General features: G+C 38.2%; 1 protein-coding gene across 1 annotated transcript in view; it reads right to left on the reverse strand.

Moving 5' to 3' along the window:
• Positions 1-8838, reverse strand: part of spop (speckle type BTB/POZ protein) — an 80608-nt gene extending 71770 nt beyond the window's left edge. Inside the window, exon 1 of the mRNA XM_081386181.1 lies at positions 8684-8838. The gene's annotated coding sequence lies outside the window, so the exon portion shown is untranslated. The remainder of the gene's footprint in view (positions 1-8683) is intronic.
• Positions 8839-17925: the final 9087 nt, after the last annotated feature.

Here is a 17925-nt window from a genome sequence, read left to right on the forward strand (position 1 = left end):
CATACCATGACTTTTAGTGAATTGGTGCCACTGAGGGATGGTCCATCATTTATTTTTTTCCTCCCAAATTAAGCCAGTTGAAAAACATTGGATGATGCAAATTATTCTGGCCCACCCACACTTTTAGAGGCCCACCCATCATCTGCTTTCTGCCTCCGCCACTGCCTGTATCGATATCATGTAATACTGTTCTAAAGCGTTAATAAAAAAATATCCGATTCTAATTTATACCATCATCTCTTCTCACACATACACACACAGAAAACAGAAGGTACAAGCTTTTGAAATACTAAATAAATGTTTAAAAGGACATGAGAAACAAAATATTCCTTCATCTGTGGAAATAAATCAGATAAACTGAGCCACTTTTTGAAAGTTCATCTATTCATCATACATGGGAAACTTCGGTCCTGGAGGGCCACAGTCCTGCAGAGTTTAGTTCCACCGCTAATCAAACACACCTGCTTTTAATTTTCCAGCAATCCTGAAGAGTTGCATGTTCAGGCCCGGAGTGGCCATCGGCAGAGCCTGAAGAATTCCCGGTGGGCCACTCATAACATACCACTTCGACATAAAAAGTAGTTTCACATGGGAGGTGGAAAGCACAAATCTGTAGTTCATTTTCAATGAGAGACACACTGAAAGCGGCAAATTGCAGGCGGTTCTAGAGACAAAGATGGTGTGCAAGTGGTGCTCCACACATTTGCCCATGCACAGCTCTTTGCACAGCTCTTAGGGCTCCGTATCGAGTTCGATACTTTTTAGGCACAACCAAATTGCCTCAATACCACCAAGTATCAAAAAAATCTCTTGTTGCTCGGTACCAATTTTCGATACCTAAGGGGTAAATCTCGTTAACGTCAGTGAGCCAATAAGCATGCAGCATGATTGGCTGTTGGCGGTTACACCCAGAGATGTGGCTCACGTGAGGCTGTGTAAGCGTCCCAACCCCCACAGATGTAAAAGATGGGGAAAATATCAAAAGTGTGGCTACATTTCACCAGGCTCGATGCCAACAGCCCGCGATGCAATATTTGCAAAAAGATAATTACTGTCAAGACTGGCAACGCGACAAATCTGATGAAGTACTTGACAGTGCATGGAATAAACTTAAGCAGGAAGTTGCTCCGTCTTCAACTGCAAGAAGAACTGGAGCGTGTAACAAATAAACCGAAAATAGGTGTATAGTAGTGTTGTGGTCAAGAGACCACCTAAACCGAGATCAGAAGTGGTTCAAAGTGGACAAAAGAAATGGATTAAAACACCAGGTGTAAACAGGAATGTGTCTCCCTCATCTACTTGTGATCCCATCAACCAAAACACATCTTAATACCAGGTGTAAACAGGGCCAAAGAGTGAATCCGCATAGGCCTATAAACAGAACAGATAATAGTTGTAAAATAAAAGTTTAGGTGCTAGGTTTATTTACAGTACGTTTTTTACTGAATTCTTCATCAATGTTTTTAAAAAAGTCAGTAAATAAGTGAACAAATTTGTGAGGCAGTCAATTCTCCCTTCCAAAAAAAAAAAAAAAAAAAAAAAAACAATATCAAGGTTTTTATACCGTGGTGTAATGTGACATCTTATAGATGAGCTTAGTCTATACTGCTGTCTGATATTCATTTTAATTTATTTGGCTTTTTAGTTTGTATGTGCAATATTTTTCAGCTGTGCCTATTTATTAGTTTGATTGCAGAACTTTTTAGTTTGCTTAAAAAGTTTATTTAGCAATATATTCCTGTTAAAACAGGCCCTGGGTATGTTTGATATGGGATGGAACTTATCCCATACATAAAGAATGAGGAAACAATGTCTGTGGGCCATGGAGGGGGACTCACAAGCCAAATAAACATTTTATTTGCCTTTTTAACAACAGGTAAGTCAACTAGAAATAATGTGGAGGCCTCATATTATTTACTAAATGAATTAATAAAATCCCTAGTCCATTCAGTATTACGCAACCTGCCCTGTCCTGAACAAAAGTCTGAACTAGAACAACGGGCTTAAACAACCATAAGAGAGGTCATTTGCTTATAAATGACCTTAAGAAGCAGTAGCAAAAACTTTTTTTTTTTTTTTATTCTAAGGGTCACAGATAGGGTGGAAAAAAAGCAACAACAAAAAATACATCACACTTTCAGTGCAAGTAAGCTTGACTAAGGTTGTAATTGAAGTTCATAGATTTAAAAAAAAAAGAAAGAAAAAAAGAGATGTAAACTACAGTCCAATCTGTTTATGTTTTCAGTGTATTAGGTCTACATGAATACTAATGAGGGCAACAAGAATTCAGAAGAGAAGGAAAGCGTGGGAGAGAGGGAGAAACTGGAGTGTCTCTATAAGAAAGATGGAAATATTCATTACTGAGATTAAAATTCAAATACTGGCACAATAAGTCCAACTACACAGACACATAATCAGATTCAGTTCATACCTTTTTGTGACTGCTTACATCTAAATTTAACCGGACGCACATGCATACAGAGCATACGCTGATGTGTGCACAGCCACAGACACAGCTCAAACACATAGATGAGGAGCAGGAAAATATTTGATCCCTAATATGGAAGCTCACACAAGCATTTGTGACCTCAATCCATATTTCAATTTCCATCCTCTCATGTAAACGAACTCAATCACCACTACGTGTCCTCAGTGCAACTGTCTGTGTGAAAAATAAGCCTATTCTCACTTACAGTTGATCAATTTACATTATTGATCCTATGGAGCCAGACACCTTGTTCACTCCCATCTTTAACATGTGCACACACCCTCAAACCGGTCCTTCTCTTCATAAATCATTCATTCAGTCAAATCTCACAATGTGCCATCTTATAAGTCAACCTCGAAAATAACACACACAAAGAAAAAAAACAAGCTTAATTACATTTCAGACCCACTTCAGCTGAAATATGAGAGAGAGAGAGAGAGAGAGAGAGAGAGAGAGAGAGAGAGAGAGAGAGAGAGAGAGAGAGAGAGAGAGAGAGAGAGAGAGAGAGAGAGAGAGTAAATAATAAACTAAGTGCAAATGTAGTGTTGTCAAAAATATCGAATTTGATACATATCGATACTGAAATATCTGAAACGCTTTCAATACAAATTTTCCACAGAACAGATACACGATACCAGCTGCGCTTTCTAGCACTCTCATCTCTCCGAAAGCGAGTTGACACACAAACCCGCCTCCCCTCACTCACAATTATTTTATTTGCCCTGGATTAATGAATTTTGGCTTGGAATTGTGCATACTGTGCATAACTTTACTCATTCCCGCAGATTTTGTGCTTACAACCAAAGTGCGTGCACATAAAGCCTTGTCTCAGTAATAAATTGAGTTCTTTTTCGCTGCTTATTGCACTTACACAGTAAAATACACACAAAATGTCAAAATGCCGATCTTGGCGAGAATTCATGTAAACACAGTCAGTTATGTTTTAAGTGAACGTAATCAGTTGAGAAAGAAAATGCATGTGTAACAGCATAATAGGTCCGTGCATCAGGTCTTAAAGTGACGGCACCCTAATATACCTGCTGCCAAATTATGAAACAATATTAAAGATATCTATACAGCAGTTTTTTCTCCATGGTATTGATGTCAAAATTGTGTCAGTGAAAATTCTGAGTGGCTAGTAACTTTGGAAAACCACTAGCCACAGTGGCTTGTGGTGAGCAAAAACGTTAATGTCAGGGCATGCCCTAACCTGGGTGCCAGCCCGAACCCCGCCCACAACATTTTTTGGTCGGGAAGTTCAGTCTGGACTCGATCCATTGAGGAGTAATTATGCTCGGCTCCCAGAAGGCCGAGCCAATCAAATTGCCAGGGCGGGCTTTAATAGATGATGGACAGATGATCTGCGGTTACGTAATCACCCACGTCATCAAAGAGCGGTTGGGTTGAGTTTACAACAAAGATGACTGCCGCTGGAGAATTGAGATTTCACGAGTTCACACTTACAAATAAGTCAGATAGAATAAATGCGTATATGACGTGCTGTCCGAGGAGAGGGCTGTGGGCTCGGTAGCCAAACTCCCCCCGTGTTCCTGGTTGTGAGAGAACAAGACAAGAGTGAGGATTCGGGGTGGTGGAGGGATGCTGAAAAACTGTCAAGGAGTGTTAGGTAAGTTGACAGAGTGAATATGCTTCCTCATGCTAATATAGGGTAACGTTAGACATGGTATTGTTTGATGACAAGTTGATATTGGATTGATTATTTGAACGTGCTCCTCCCGAACTTTGTTTATGAAACATCATGTGTAGATTCCGCCATCGCGTCTGCTATAGAAGATATCCACAGCGCATTCATTTTAAAAGAGGAACAGAGAGCCGCAACATTTTGTTGGTTGAAAATATGAATGAAGAACATGCGTCATTTACTCTGTTGCTCTGATTGGTTGTAGGTCTATCCAATTGAGTGCAGAGTTTTTTTTTTTTTCCTTGTTCGGTTGAGACACGCCCCATAATCAAAGCCCTATGAAGCAGTATCAGGCTCACATTCTGACTAGAATATGAGTATGACCAAGTCAGGCTAGGCATGCCCATAACCCCCTGCCACTATTAAATGATAACAATGTTACTCAATGAGATCTAATACCTGAAAAAAAAAAAAACTATTTGTTAACATTCACATTCAAACAATTAGCAGGGCTCGAAATTAACTTTTTTACTTGGTAGCACTGGTGAAAATTGTAAAAATTTAAGAGCACCACAACTAAACTGTTTTATCCTGAATTCTTTGCCACATACTTGTCCCAGCATTTCTTGTGTGAGAAACCTATGAGAAATTGCTTAAATTAACATCCTTAACTAAAAATATACATAAATTATTCTGATAAAACTGTTTTCCAACATTATGTTGGAAATTTGTATTATTACGTAATTAATATAAAACCTTCCTTATGTGTAATTTAAATGGAAGCAGCCTATACTTATCAGTTAATTTTAATCTTTAATATTAATGTATCAAATGGGGTTTCCTGTATATATTAGATTGTCTTATTTAATGCCATATCAGCATCTAAGGCTATTTTAAAGGCATATATTCAATTACAAAAATACAAAGATCATATATATACCCTGTATATTTCACAGCATTAGTTTTTTTAAATACATATCTCAATGAATCAATATCGAATTGAACTGAATACACATTGGCACTGAATCGAAATCGAATCGTGAAATTTGTCAATACCTAGTATATTATAATGAAATATTCACAATTTATCAGGAAGAAAGTCAAAGCCTGATGCCTTACCATTAAATGCAGCTCCACCTGCCAGTTCGCATACTATTCTGCCAAGTCAACATTGTCAGTTTGTTGTTTTAGTTCCTCTTTTAAAGGCACCAGCTGTCTTTATATGATTCAGACATTGTAAATGTGTGGTTGCTCAATGGATAATATTAAACAAACACTTTATCAGGGACTTATTAAACAAATACTGATCCATGTTTATTACACACAAGCAAGCCATTTACTTCTGTTAACATTACGGATTATTTAAAAACAACAGCTTTAAAAAAATTATAATAACAATCTGAATATTTCAGCAGAGCAATCTCTCTCTTCCGCAGTCTGCCGCCTGGTCTCGGGTTTGTTCATAAATTACAACTGTTCATCATTCGAGGCAATTTGGTGCGTAATATCTTGGCTTTGATGGAGCTGCTGACTAATTGATGGATTACTTTATTTTGGAATAGCGGAAACTGCCAAGCCGGAGTTGCGGTAGTAAATCTCTCCGCAATGAAAGAAAGCATCACATTTACACTGGACTTTAATCAGCGCCTAATGCAAGAGTTTATTCAGAGACCCACCATCAGCCCCATTTTACACAGCTGATGGTTACGGCAAAGAATCTGTCATTTCTGACACACCTGCTGAGAGACCCCTGTCAGATGCATCATAATCCATATAACAGCACTGATTTAAGACTGTTATTAGTGTAAACAAAATTTGCATGTAACGATTCAGAGTGATTTGAGATGATTATCAAGAAACAAAATCTAATGGCATAAATGCTGCTTAAATGCCATGGGAATACTAAAATGAATCCAAAATGAGCCAATTTTTTAGGGACAAAATCTGCAGAATTATTTAAAATAGCTTTAAAGATGCAAACAGAAGTTCCACTGAGCTGCTGTATAAGAAATACAATGCAGAACTCACATGAATATCATAGACTAGAAGAGACAGACTTCAGCTCTTTAAAATTCTTAAACAGTGGGAAGTGGGTCAGACTGATTTCAGGATGCATGCTAAAATGGCAGAATAAATATGGAAATACAGAAAGAGAGAGCAACAACAGATGGGAGAAGTTTGACATGATTAAAAAGAGCAGTATACTCAGATGAGTTTCACTATTTCACTTTCATCTTTATTTTATTGCTGGGTTCAGTACTGGGCATCAGACAGATTAGACAAACATGTATATCCAGAACTGCATTAGCTCCATCACACTCAAGAATTGCTCTCTGTAACTGTATATGAGGCCATTAATACAAAGTGAGATGACATTCCTTCTCTACGGGAGATGAATGGTAGGTTTGCACTGGATTGTGGGATTGACAACAGAGCAAGAATCAAAACGAGTGCTGAACTTTATGCAAATGAAAAGAAAATTTCGTGACATCCATGACATCTATTGCCAATAATGCTGGAATTTCTAGTAGACCAGTGCTTAAATCACATGGTTACATATTACTATTCAAAATAAATCTATGTTTATAACGTTCGAACGGTTGGGTTCAGTAAGATCTTCAAATGTTTTTGAAAGAAAAAAATAATTACATTTTAAAATAGCCTAACTGTTTTCTACAGTAATGTATGTAAAATAGTTTATTCCTGTGATGCAAATTGTCAGCATCATTACTCCAGTCACATGATCCTTCAGAAATCATTCTAATATGATGATTTGCTGCTCAATAAACAATGTTGAAAACAGTTGTGCACTTTTTTTTTCAGGATTCTTTGATGAATAGAAAGCTCAAAAGAACAGCTTTTATTTGAAATAGAATCTTTTGTAACAGTATCTTTACTGTCACTTTTGATCAATTTAATGCATCCTTGCTGAAAAGAAATGTACAAAATGTTTTTTTTTTCAACAATTGTTTAAATTCTTATTGACTCAAAACTTTTGAACGGTAGTACAATGCTGCAAAAGCTTTCTATTTCAGAAAAATGCTATTCTTTTGAACTTTCTATTCATCAAAGAATCATAAAAAAAAATTACACAACCGCTTTCAACACTGATAATAAATAAGAAATGTTTCTTGAGCATCAAATCATCATATTATAATGATTTCTGAAGGATCATGTGACACTGAAGAGTAGACACTGAAGTATTGATGCTGAAAATTCAGCTTTACCATCACAGAAATAAATTACATTATAAAAAAATATTATAAATAGAAAACAGTTATTTTACATTAATAATATTTCACAATATATTACAGTGTTTAAATATGGTAAGCATAAGATACTTCTAAAAACATTTTTTTTTTAAATCTTACCTACCGAAAACTTTTGACCTGCAGTGTATGTTTCCATTAAATTTAAATTATTAAATATCAAATTACCACAATTTCTCTATACACTAAAAGCAATTAGATTCAACAACCACCTGTGCTGCATTTGCTAAGTGGCAGAGCAGGCGTTTTGGGTGGTATTGATCAGATTTCTTCCATGCCAGTGGACACATATGGTTAGTCACATGAGATGTGACACAGGTATGTGTAAAACACTGGGGATTCTCCAGCTCTGATGTGTCAAAATGAAGTGTGTTCCTACAAACTCAACATTTTCCCCCAATAAATGACCAGCTGGGGCCCAGAGCTGATCGAAAACACCCCCACAAACCATCCATGAGCGGCACAGCCATCGTTCCGCTTCACAGCCGCCACAGACAGACCAACATGTCAGCTGTGCCTAATTCCTGCAATGCAGCAACCCATTCAACACGTCTGCGTGAACGCGATCATGATAGCGGCTCAGTTTCTGGCAAAGAGCGCCCCTGCATCGCCGCACTGCGCGTGCGCACAACAACTTCCCATTATCTGGCAGGATGCGGGAGATGTAGATGGCGCATGCGCGGCAAGATCCTTCCATTCACAGTCAATGCGGGATCAGTATTTAGCAATGCTTGTGTCACTGATACCCAGGCCTCTGCCCAAAAACAACTTGCAAGCATTAACAACAATACTCAAGTACTGCATTGAATCTGACAGGGCACCATAACCCAAAACACATCTTTCAAAGCCATACTGTGCATATGACATCACAAATGGCCGTGCAAAATATGTTTATTAAACATAAACACAACAACCTGAAGCAGGTGGAAGAGCCAGTCTGCTCATCAACATGACAGTTGTCAAAAGAATCACCAATTTGACTACAAACCCTCAGTCGTTCGTGGGTTAAAATATTTAACTATCAAGACACAAAAATGTGCTGCTAAAACCAGGATAAATAGCTGTTTTTGTATTATATAAGAGTCATAAAGTAATAAGGCTGGCAAGCGCAACAAGGGGCTAAGCTAGTTAGCACTGCAACAGCAGCCTGAAACAAGCTCAAATATTACCGACACATATCCTCTAAACGCGATGTTTTCACTCTTACAAAGCTAATCAAGAGGTAAAAGAGAAATATATGACACCCCCTGGTGTGTTGTGGTGTGTTTGGGTTTATAAACTTACCTTTTTATGAAGGTAAGCTGTTTTGCCGTATCGGATATTTTTCTATGGAGCGGCTTCACGTCCGGGTTAAATGAATGACGGAGGACGGGAGTGCGCACGTACTCGGGTGCGCGCACTGTGCTATGGTTGCTAAATCAGTGTAAATTTCAGTTTACATGCGACATGCGAGTATGATTATTATTTTAAAGCACAGAATCATATAATTCGAATCTAATCTCATGGTATTGTCCCTGTCATCTCTCATCTGTCGATTTCGGTGAAATTCATGAGAGCAAGGCTATGTCTATGAAATGCCATTTCATATATTTTCATAGACTCAAATAAGTATATTTATTTTATTTCGCTTTTATTTGTTTTACAAGCCTAATATCACCATATTTGTATTGTAGTCTTACTATTTATCTGTAACTAAAGTAGCCTACATGTTATTGCATGTAAAACAATTAGGCTATGACAATAATAATATATTTTTAAAGTTGAATTTAGGCTAATTGAAATGTGGTCCCCTCTATCATGGCAATAACTGCATGATTTCTTTAAAAAAAAAACTCTTTTCCCTATTGTTTATATTAATAATAATAATCTGTTTATTGTTGATGTTTGGATGAACATCTGAATTTCTTTAAATTAACAGATTTTCTCTAGTTAAAGTTGGCAGTGTTTAAGAGGGGAAAGATTTATTGCTGCTTGATTGAATGCGATAATTATCGGAAATGAATAAACAAGCAATCTCTCTCTCTCTCTCTCTCTCTTTCACCACAGTTTATCATTCTTTCTATCAAACCTATTTTGTCATTATTTGAAGGTCATTGGTGTGTTTGGCTACAGGTTATATTTTTCCCCTAATCCAGTGAAGTTTATTGTGGTGTTTGGGTGTTTCATGTGTTCTTCCAATCTAGGCTCTGAAGGGAGACATGAATCAGCACCAGCAGATGTTCATGAAAAAATTACTCTGTAAAAAAAAAAAATGAAAAAAAGATTTGGAAGGAAGAAAAAACAGAATAATATTTAAATTTTAAAAACACAAGGGAAATTGAATAAAAAAATATGCACAACTTCACAAACCATGAACATCACTGTTTGTTAAACCTAAACGGCCAGTTAAAAGTCACAATAACTTTTTTCCTTTTTACTATTATTTTTTTATTCCTAAAAACTGTGTATAAAATGTGCTATATAAATAAGCATGCCTTGCCTGTGGAAATATTGCAATAATATTTATATATTGCAATACTCAAACTATCCATTTTTGATGTTGAAAAAATCTAGACAATTCTGTGTGTGAAATTGTATTAAATTATGATTGTATAAAAGAAATATCACAAGAGCAAAAAAAAAAAACTATATACACCGAGCTAAATATGGCTGGGTGTCGGCCCTGGCCTCGAGGTATAGGTAATCACAGCCATGCTGATATTTGTAATTACATTTTTCTGAACGGCAACTCAACTCTTTGTCTGTCTTACCTGATGGCAACAAGTCGGCCTACCCTTATGATCCCATTAACCATGGTAATTGTGTTGAACTAGAGTTCTTGATATCTGAATCCTGTTTAGAGTTCTCTGTTAATATGTGACACCAATTAAAGCGTGCAGGGCCAGTGTATCCCATCCACAAATGACACAGTGTTGACAGTACTTGACACTCTCGCAGGATTACCTGAGGGGGTTTGAAGAGAGGGAAAATCACATGTGAATACAGAGATCAAACAAAGTACACAACTGAAATGTTCATGCTATCAAAACGAATGTGATAATGTTTTGATATTCATAATATTTCATCATCAAGCATCTCTTTGTATCAACGTGAATCAAACTGATCTCCATTTACTTTCTTAATAATAAATTCCTGCCCCCTGGTCTTATTGTGAGCAAATCATCTGTGCATATTATTCCAAAGAAAACAATATCTGTCTTCTTAACATTTCATCAAAATATAATAACTTGCTTTGTTTTTCAAATGACTTTACTTTTCGGCTGACATCACCAAGGAGGTCTATAATACTTAGAGAAAGCTATCCGTTGGCATTTTCATTCATCTCAATGGCAGTTCCTTGGCTGTCTGCCATATTTGCTCATAGGCACTCAATTCTGGCGACTTTTTTTTTTTTGCCAATCACCTGACATTTTTACTTCACTTTTTTACATTTAAATGACTTCCTGTCACGCTACTCTGATTGGCTGATGGCATCACAAGAATGAGCACGGTCCATCTTCAGTATGACTTTCTTGAGCTGTGACATCAAGGGCAGCAAGGACAGTAAAAATATGAACCCATTTCAAGGGTTGATTCACCCAAAAATGAAAATTTTCAGAAGACAAATTGAAGATCTTTTTAATGAAATCTGAGAGCTTTCTGTCCCTCCATTGACAGTCTATGCAACTACCGCTTTCAAGCCCTTTCATGTGACTTCAGTGGTTTAACCTCTTTTTTTTGAAGCGACGTGAGTGATTTGTTTGCGAAAAAAAAAAAGTACCACTTTATTTATAAATATTTATCTCCAACGTGCATTCACAAGAGTACCACGACGCACGCGTGTTATTTACGTAAGAGCAGACAATGTTGAGTGAACGCAGAGGTAAAAATTTTTTTTTTTTTTTTTTGCGCAAAGCACTTGCGTCACTTCAAAAAATGAAGTGGCAGAATGAATCAAGGCAGAATGAGATGCTTGACAGCGGCAACGATGACACAACGCACAGAAGTGACTTCTGATAAGATGCAGGAGGAGCCAGGCCCGGAGGCAACCCACAGTGCCCAGAGCCTCCTAGTGTCGCCAATACCTGCTGCCAGCAGCTCACCTGCCACTACAAACCCAAGAGACAGCATCTCCCGACAATGCACATGGCCTCCAAAGCCAGCAAGCTGCAGCCACAACAACTGGCTGTGCCCCAGTGGTCAAACCAAAGATTCAGTGGCCCAAATGGCGAGGCAGTTCAGCAGGCAGAGACGCGGCTGAAGCACAAGGCCATCCTTGGAACAGTGGCGCAAGGCAGAGCCGGACTTGGGAGTCTAACAGCGACCCGATATTACTCTGTCAGTGGAAAGGAGAGGCAGAGGCTGGTACAGGAGGAGGTACGAGCTTCAGTCGAGGAAGAGCGAACCAGCAGAGCAGTGGCGCCTGGATGAAGTGGGAGCAGGCGATGGAGCGGAGTGTCACCTGGAAGGAAATCTGGAAGTGGAACCCCCAGAGAATCAAGTTCTTGATTCAGGGGGTTTATGACGTCCTCCCAAGTCCATCCAACCTGTGCACATGGGGCAAAATAGAAACACCTGCATGCCCTCTTTGTTCCAAAACAGGGACATTAGAACACATCCTGAGCAGCTGCTCCAAGGCACTGGGTGAGGGGCGGTATCGATGGAGGCACAACCAGGTCCTCAAATCCATCGCTGAGGCAATCAGCAAGGGGATCAAGGACAGCCGATACACCCAAGCTACAGCCAAGGCCATTCACTTCATCAAGGAAGGACAAAAGCCAGAGAGAACATTGAAAAACTGCTCTGTAGGTTTGCTCTCCACGGCCCGAGACTGGGTGATGACAGTTGACCTGGAAAGGCAGCTGAAAATTCCAACACACATCACCCAGTCCAAATTGAGACCTGACATCATCTTGGTCTCTGAGGCCACAAAACATCTGATCTTGTTAGAGCTGACAGTGCTCCCTGGGAGGAGTGGATGGAGGAAGCTCAAGAGAGAAAGAGGGAGAAATACCAAGAACTGCTGGAGGATTGTCGGAGGAACGGATGGAGGACCAGGTGTATGCCAGTAGAGGTGGGCAGTAGGGGATTTGCCAGTTACTCCCTGAGCAAGGCCTACGATACGCTGGGCATAACAGGTGCTAACCGAAGAAGAGTCATAGGCAACAACGTGGATGCAGCAGAAAAAGCATCCAGATGGCTCTGGTTAAAGAGGGGAAAGCAGTGGGGGGCAGTAGAATGCCACATGGATATAGGCCGGGGTCTGATCAGCCTCGGTCGGGTTGCCTGGACGAGGGTGTCTGTTGTAAGACCCGAAACACCCAGTGACTCCTGGAAACAACACTGATGATATGTCCAAGGTTGTGCATTAGAAGATGTTTTCTGTAAACAAAAAATGAGGTTAAACCACGGGCCACATGGATTACTTTAATGATGTCTTTACTTTCAGGGGCTTAAAAGTGGTAATTGTGAAGAGGCTGTCAATGGAGCTCTCAGATTTCATTAAAAAGATCTTCATTTGTGCTCAGAAGATGAACGTCTTCGGGTTTAGGTTTTGACATTCGGGAATGTCTTACGAGTTTGGAACAACATGAGGGTGAGTAATTAGTGACAGAATTTTCATTTTTGAGTGAACTAACCCTAAGTTAAACCCTAACCTAATTTTTTTAGAGCCTTTTGTTTTGCTGACAAAAAAATAAATAAAATCGGAATACAAAGCCAATTCTGAATGAACGTCAATGCAAAAAGATGTTATTTGCCCCAATATAGTGCAGTCCTGGAATTAGGCAAAAACTTTTTCCATTCTGGCATGTACTATTCATGATCCAATAATAAAAAGGGGGGGGGAAATGGGATTCGATCAATTCCCAGTAGACAAAATCAAGTCCCGCCCTACATTTTTTCTCATTGAATATTCTGTTTCACTCAGAAATATAATCACATTATGGAATGATTGGTTGCAAATCCAGTTTCATGCTGACTGCAAACAACAAGGTTCTTTCTTATTCTCTGTTGGTCACCAGTCCCAGCCACACCATTAAAAGTGACCTTTTGGAACAATGTTATCCATTACTATGTGTGTGTGTGTGTGTGTGTGTGCGTGTGCTTGTGCATTGTTATCAGTGTGTCAACAATTCAGTGTTGTAATGTAATCAGACATAAATAAGCATGAGGAAGTCACAGCTCAACGGGGGATGGAGGAGAGAAAATAAAGGCAGTGTAATTAAAGCAGCAGTACCCTCACTCATATTAACCAGGGAATATGTGACTGAGTGTATGATTTACAAACACCCACCATTTCCAACCCACGTGTCTGTGTATCACTTACCATTCCATTGCCCCATGCAAAATAATTAAGCATCTTCAGAGAGGAATTGGGTTACCTCCACATTACATTGAGAGATGTAAGGCTAGCTCACACTGGGGACCTGGAGGAATGAACACTGGGCGAGAGATGAAGAAATTATGGGAAGAGAGGGAGGTAGAGATGAGAAAGATGGCTCATTTCTGATGCACAGTCCCACCTGTGCATATTAGCACCATCTAGCACCATCACCTATTTATTTTGATGTGAATGACAACAAGGCTGTTATTGTCACAGTTTAAAGAGTCCAAAGACAAAGATGAGTCAAAAGTTCCAATCCAAAGGTATTTAATAAAAGAATAAACTTGGATAATCCAACATAGAGCAACAGTGTGTTTACACACAAGCAATAGCCGACACTGAACAGAGGAAACCAAGGAACTTAAGTATACATTGATAATAAACTAAAAGATAAACTAACAGGTGTGATGATCAAATGAAATGCCATGGTAACTGATAAGATTGGGAAACTGGAACAAAGAAAATAGGTGACTGATGATAAACAAACTCAAAGGCTTCATCCAAAATCGCATACAGTACTTCCCTTCTAGTAGGCGAAAAACAGTATGTGAGTAGTAGTACTAACAAAAGTAGTATGTTCAAATTCACAGTACTCATAAAAGAGTAGCCAAAAAATACCTGGATGACCTACTTCTTCCTGCGAGATTCTGAGGTGTTCATCTGATGGACACTTTACTATCCCAAGAGGACACGGGAGAAGATTTGTGAATCAGTGAATCGACGCAAATGACGCTGGTAGGTCACGTGATAATGACAACATGGCGAATGTAGTATGTCCAGATTATATTTATAATAAACACATTCATACTATATAGAACATACTTTTTAGCGGTCATGAAGAAATTACTTATTTAAAATAAGTACCTATTTAAGAGAGTATGTGTTTTCAGATGCAGCCTATGTCCATGAAAATTAAACTAAACCAATATACTGTATATGTGACTGTTATAGGCTGTTACATCGCACTTGCATGATTGTTTAGCCATATACAATTAAAATTTGAGTTTTGTGGCTTCTAGTCCATCACTGCATCTGATAACGCATACTGTATCAGTACTACATTTGGTTTGAAAGTATTTTCTATATAGTATGAATGAAATTCAGAAGTACTACAATTGCTATGTTGTCACTGTCATATGACTTACGGCATCAGTTGCGTCGCTTCACACACATCCATAAAAATCCTGTCCCGTGGCCTCATGGGATAGTAAAGTGTCCATCGAATGCGCACCTCAGAATTTCGATAGGTCACCCAGGTACTTTTCACGTACCATTTTTCGAATACTGTATTCGGACATACTACTCTGTTTAAGATGTCTTGTATGACGCTGAAGAGGTTATTTTGTGAAAATGACCAAATGACTGTACATTTTGGCTACATATTGAATAAATAGACATGAAATTCTGATCTGAGTTGATATTATTTAGTAAATAAATTTACCTGTATATGACCGTAAAGTTTCCACTATGAAAACAATATGACAATGTACAAATGGGCCTAGCATCAAGACAAACATTGCAACAATATTACAGTGATATTAGTCACCATGAAATCAAAATTGCCAATTCTTATTTTGTTATGCAATATTGCAGTGTCTATTTTAGTATGATTTATCCGTGCACAATTTTTTTATTTATTTATTTTTTTACAATTCATGTGTACTCGTAATCTTTAATCAAAATAGCTTCCCCTCCCTTTTGCAGCAACATTTCTTCTCTTCTCTGATGACGTGTTTACTGGTGTGAGGGCAGGGCAAACTGTCACTCACATGACATCACAGCAATAAACTACAACCATCCAATCAATTCCTGATGGACAAAATCATGTCTCACTCTACAATTTTTCTTGTTTGAGAAGTCGTTCACTCAGATATACATCATAATAGCGAATAAAAAAACTATTGCAACTTCTGTTTTATGCCGACTTTAATACTGAAGTCTATTTTCAGTACCACTAACTAAGACATAACTATAGATAATGCTATAGTTGTGTTTGTATGAAACGAGAGAGCGAGTCTGCGATGTTATACAAGAAACATGGAAGTAGTCTTGTGTCGTGAGAAATCGGGTCTCCATCAACTGTCAGTTAACATTCAGTACAAAAAAATGTAAAAAATAAAACATACAATTGCTTACTTTATAGCATTGCTATGGACGACAGCAAATATTACAAAATATCTGACCACTGAATTCTGCAGTCAACCAATCAGAATAGAGTATACAAGAGAGCCATGTAATATGCAATCGACCCCGATTTGATAATATGAGACGACCCGCTCCATGTAAAATAAAACCGATTTTTCTATTGTGAGTCTACATGACTTAAAATATAGCCTATTTTTTAACTTTTTAATGAGGAAAAATTACAGAGTGCATCTTTAACAAGAGCAAAGGAGAGCGGAACAACCAATTATATCCAAATAAATAGAATATGTTTCTTGGAGGGTTAGCTGATTTATAATTCTATGGTTTGTCTGCTTTGGTCACAAGATGACCATGATGTCTTCTCCACCTGCTAGTAAAAGTCTGCAGGACAAAACAAAGCAATCAAACCATGAAGAGGACATCATCCTTGAGAAAATTTTCTCAAAATATGTCTCACTGGAACCAAACCTTCTCAAGAAGAAATTTACAGTTGTTTGTAATGAATCATGTTGGATATAAAGGGGACGAACTCAATGTCAGGTGTTTGTTTTATCTCTTCTGCCCCTTTGTGACTGATTTTATAGCAAAAATTACTCTTAGAGAAAGGATGAGAGATAAATAAAGGAAGTGACATGGTAAATACAATGGATTATGAACACACTTTTAGAGAGGATTTGCCTGTGAGCGTGTGATAACTGCCGCTTGTTTTTTTCCCCCCATTTAGCCACTCCGTATTAAAAGAAGGGCCGTCGAAGGGCAAGCTTTTTTTTAAAACAGTAAATCAGATGATGTGGCGGAAGGGGGAAGGAGAATAAATAAAAGCGCGAAAGAAAAAACTAATTTGATTACTTGGCTGCACTTTAAAACACAATGGCAGATAATATGAATAATTAATTGTAACAGGTTCTTCTGACGAGGCGCTTGCAGTTTAATTACCAAATGTGTTGTTTGCACAAGGGCGCCGTAGATTAGTGCATTTCAAAGAGAAGAGCTGAAGAGAAAGAGAAAGAGAGAGAGAACAGAGTGAAACAGTGGAAAAGAGGGCTGAAAAAGTCTTTGAAAACTTAACTCGATTGGTTCCACTGTCAGGGTTCTAAGGATGTTGAAAGGAATCTGTTGCGGCTCTTGTTGACGCGTCTTTATCAACCCTGCTCCAAATGTCAACATGAGTCCAAATGTCAAAGATGGCAAGTTCAGTTGAGGTGAAAACTCAAATGTCTTTGTGCATGCTGGATCAACAGCAGCGTGTACGTGTGTGCAGTGCTGTTATAATGTGCAAATATGCCTTGTGGTCCACAGAGAGCTGGATGTTCACAGAAAATCTGCATAATAATTAGTTAGGGAATAGACAGCAGCCCCTTATCAGTTCTAAGTAAGAGGAACTCAGAAATAAACACACACATACAGCGACACCAGTACATGCAAACACACAATAACGCACATAAAAACATTCACATTCAGTGCTAGAGAAGTATTTTCTTAAGTGTCTTTCACCCACACAATGTATATTAAGTGAAGAATGTGGGCATACCAGCAGAGAGTGAGATGTTTCTTCATATGTATGCTGACACTTGTATACTCTCTTCCCCTCTCACTTGACTCTGCTTCTCCGCCCTCCTACCAGATACATGACTGGGCTCTAAATCTTTTAAAGGGGTCATTTAATATTTCATAAAGGTGTTTTTGTTGTTGTTGTTGTTGTTGTTTTTTTGTATGTTTTTTTGCTGTGCCTTTAAGACTTATTTGCAAACTCCTTCCTGGTTGCACATAAACTCAATCAAATCCCACATATTGTGAGAAAAAGAAAATCAGTAGAAAATCAGAAAATGACCTATTAAGTTTGTGACAATTCCTTCAAGCCTAAAACAACAAAATGCAATGCATAATTTAAAATATAAGTAAAACAACTGTGAAAACTCAATCCAGATAATTCTTCATATTAAAAGCACACCTGTTATGCTATTTTCAAAGGTTCCTAATTTTGTTTTGGAGGTTTCCTACAATAGGTTTACATGCA

The sequence above is a fragment of the Scardinius erythrophthalmus genome (assembly GCF_964197995.2).
Source record: "Scardinius erythrophthalmus genome assembly, chromosome: 1".
NCBI classification, from domain to species: Eukaryota; Metazoa; Chordata; class Actinopteri; order Cypriniformes; family Leuciscidae; genus Scardinius; species Scardinius erythrophthalmus.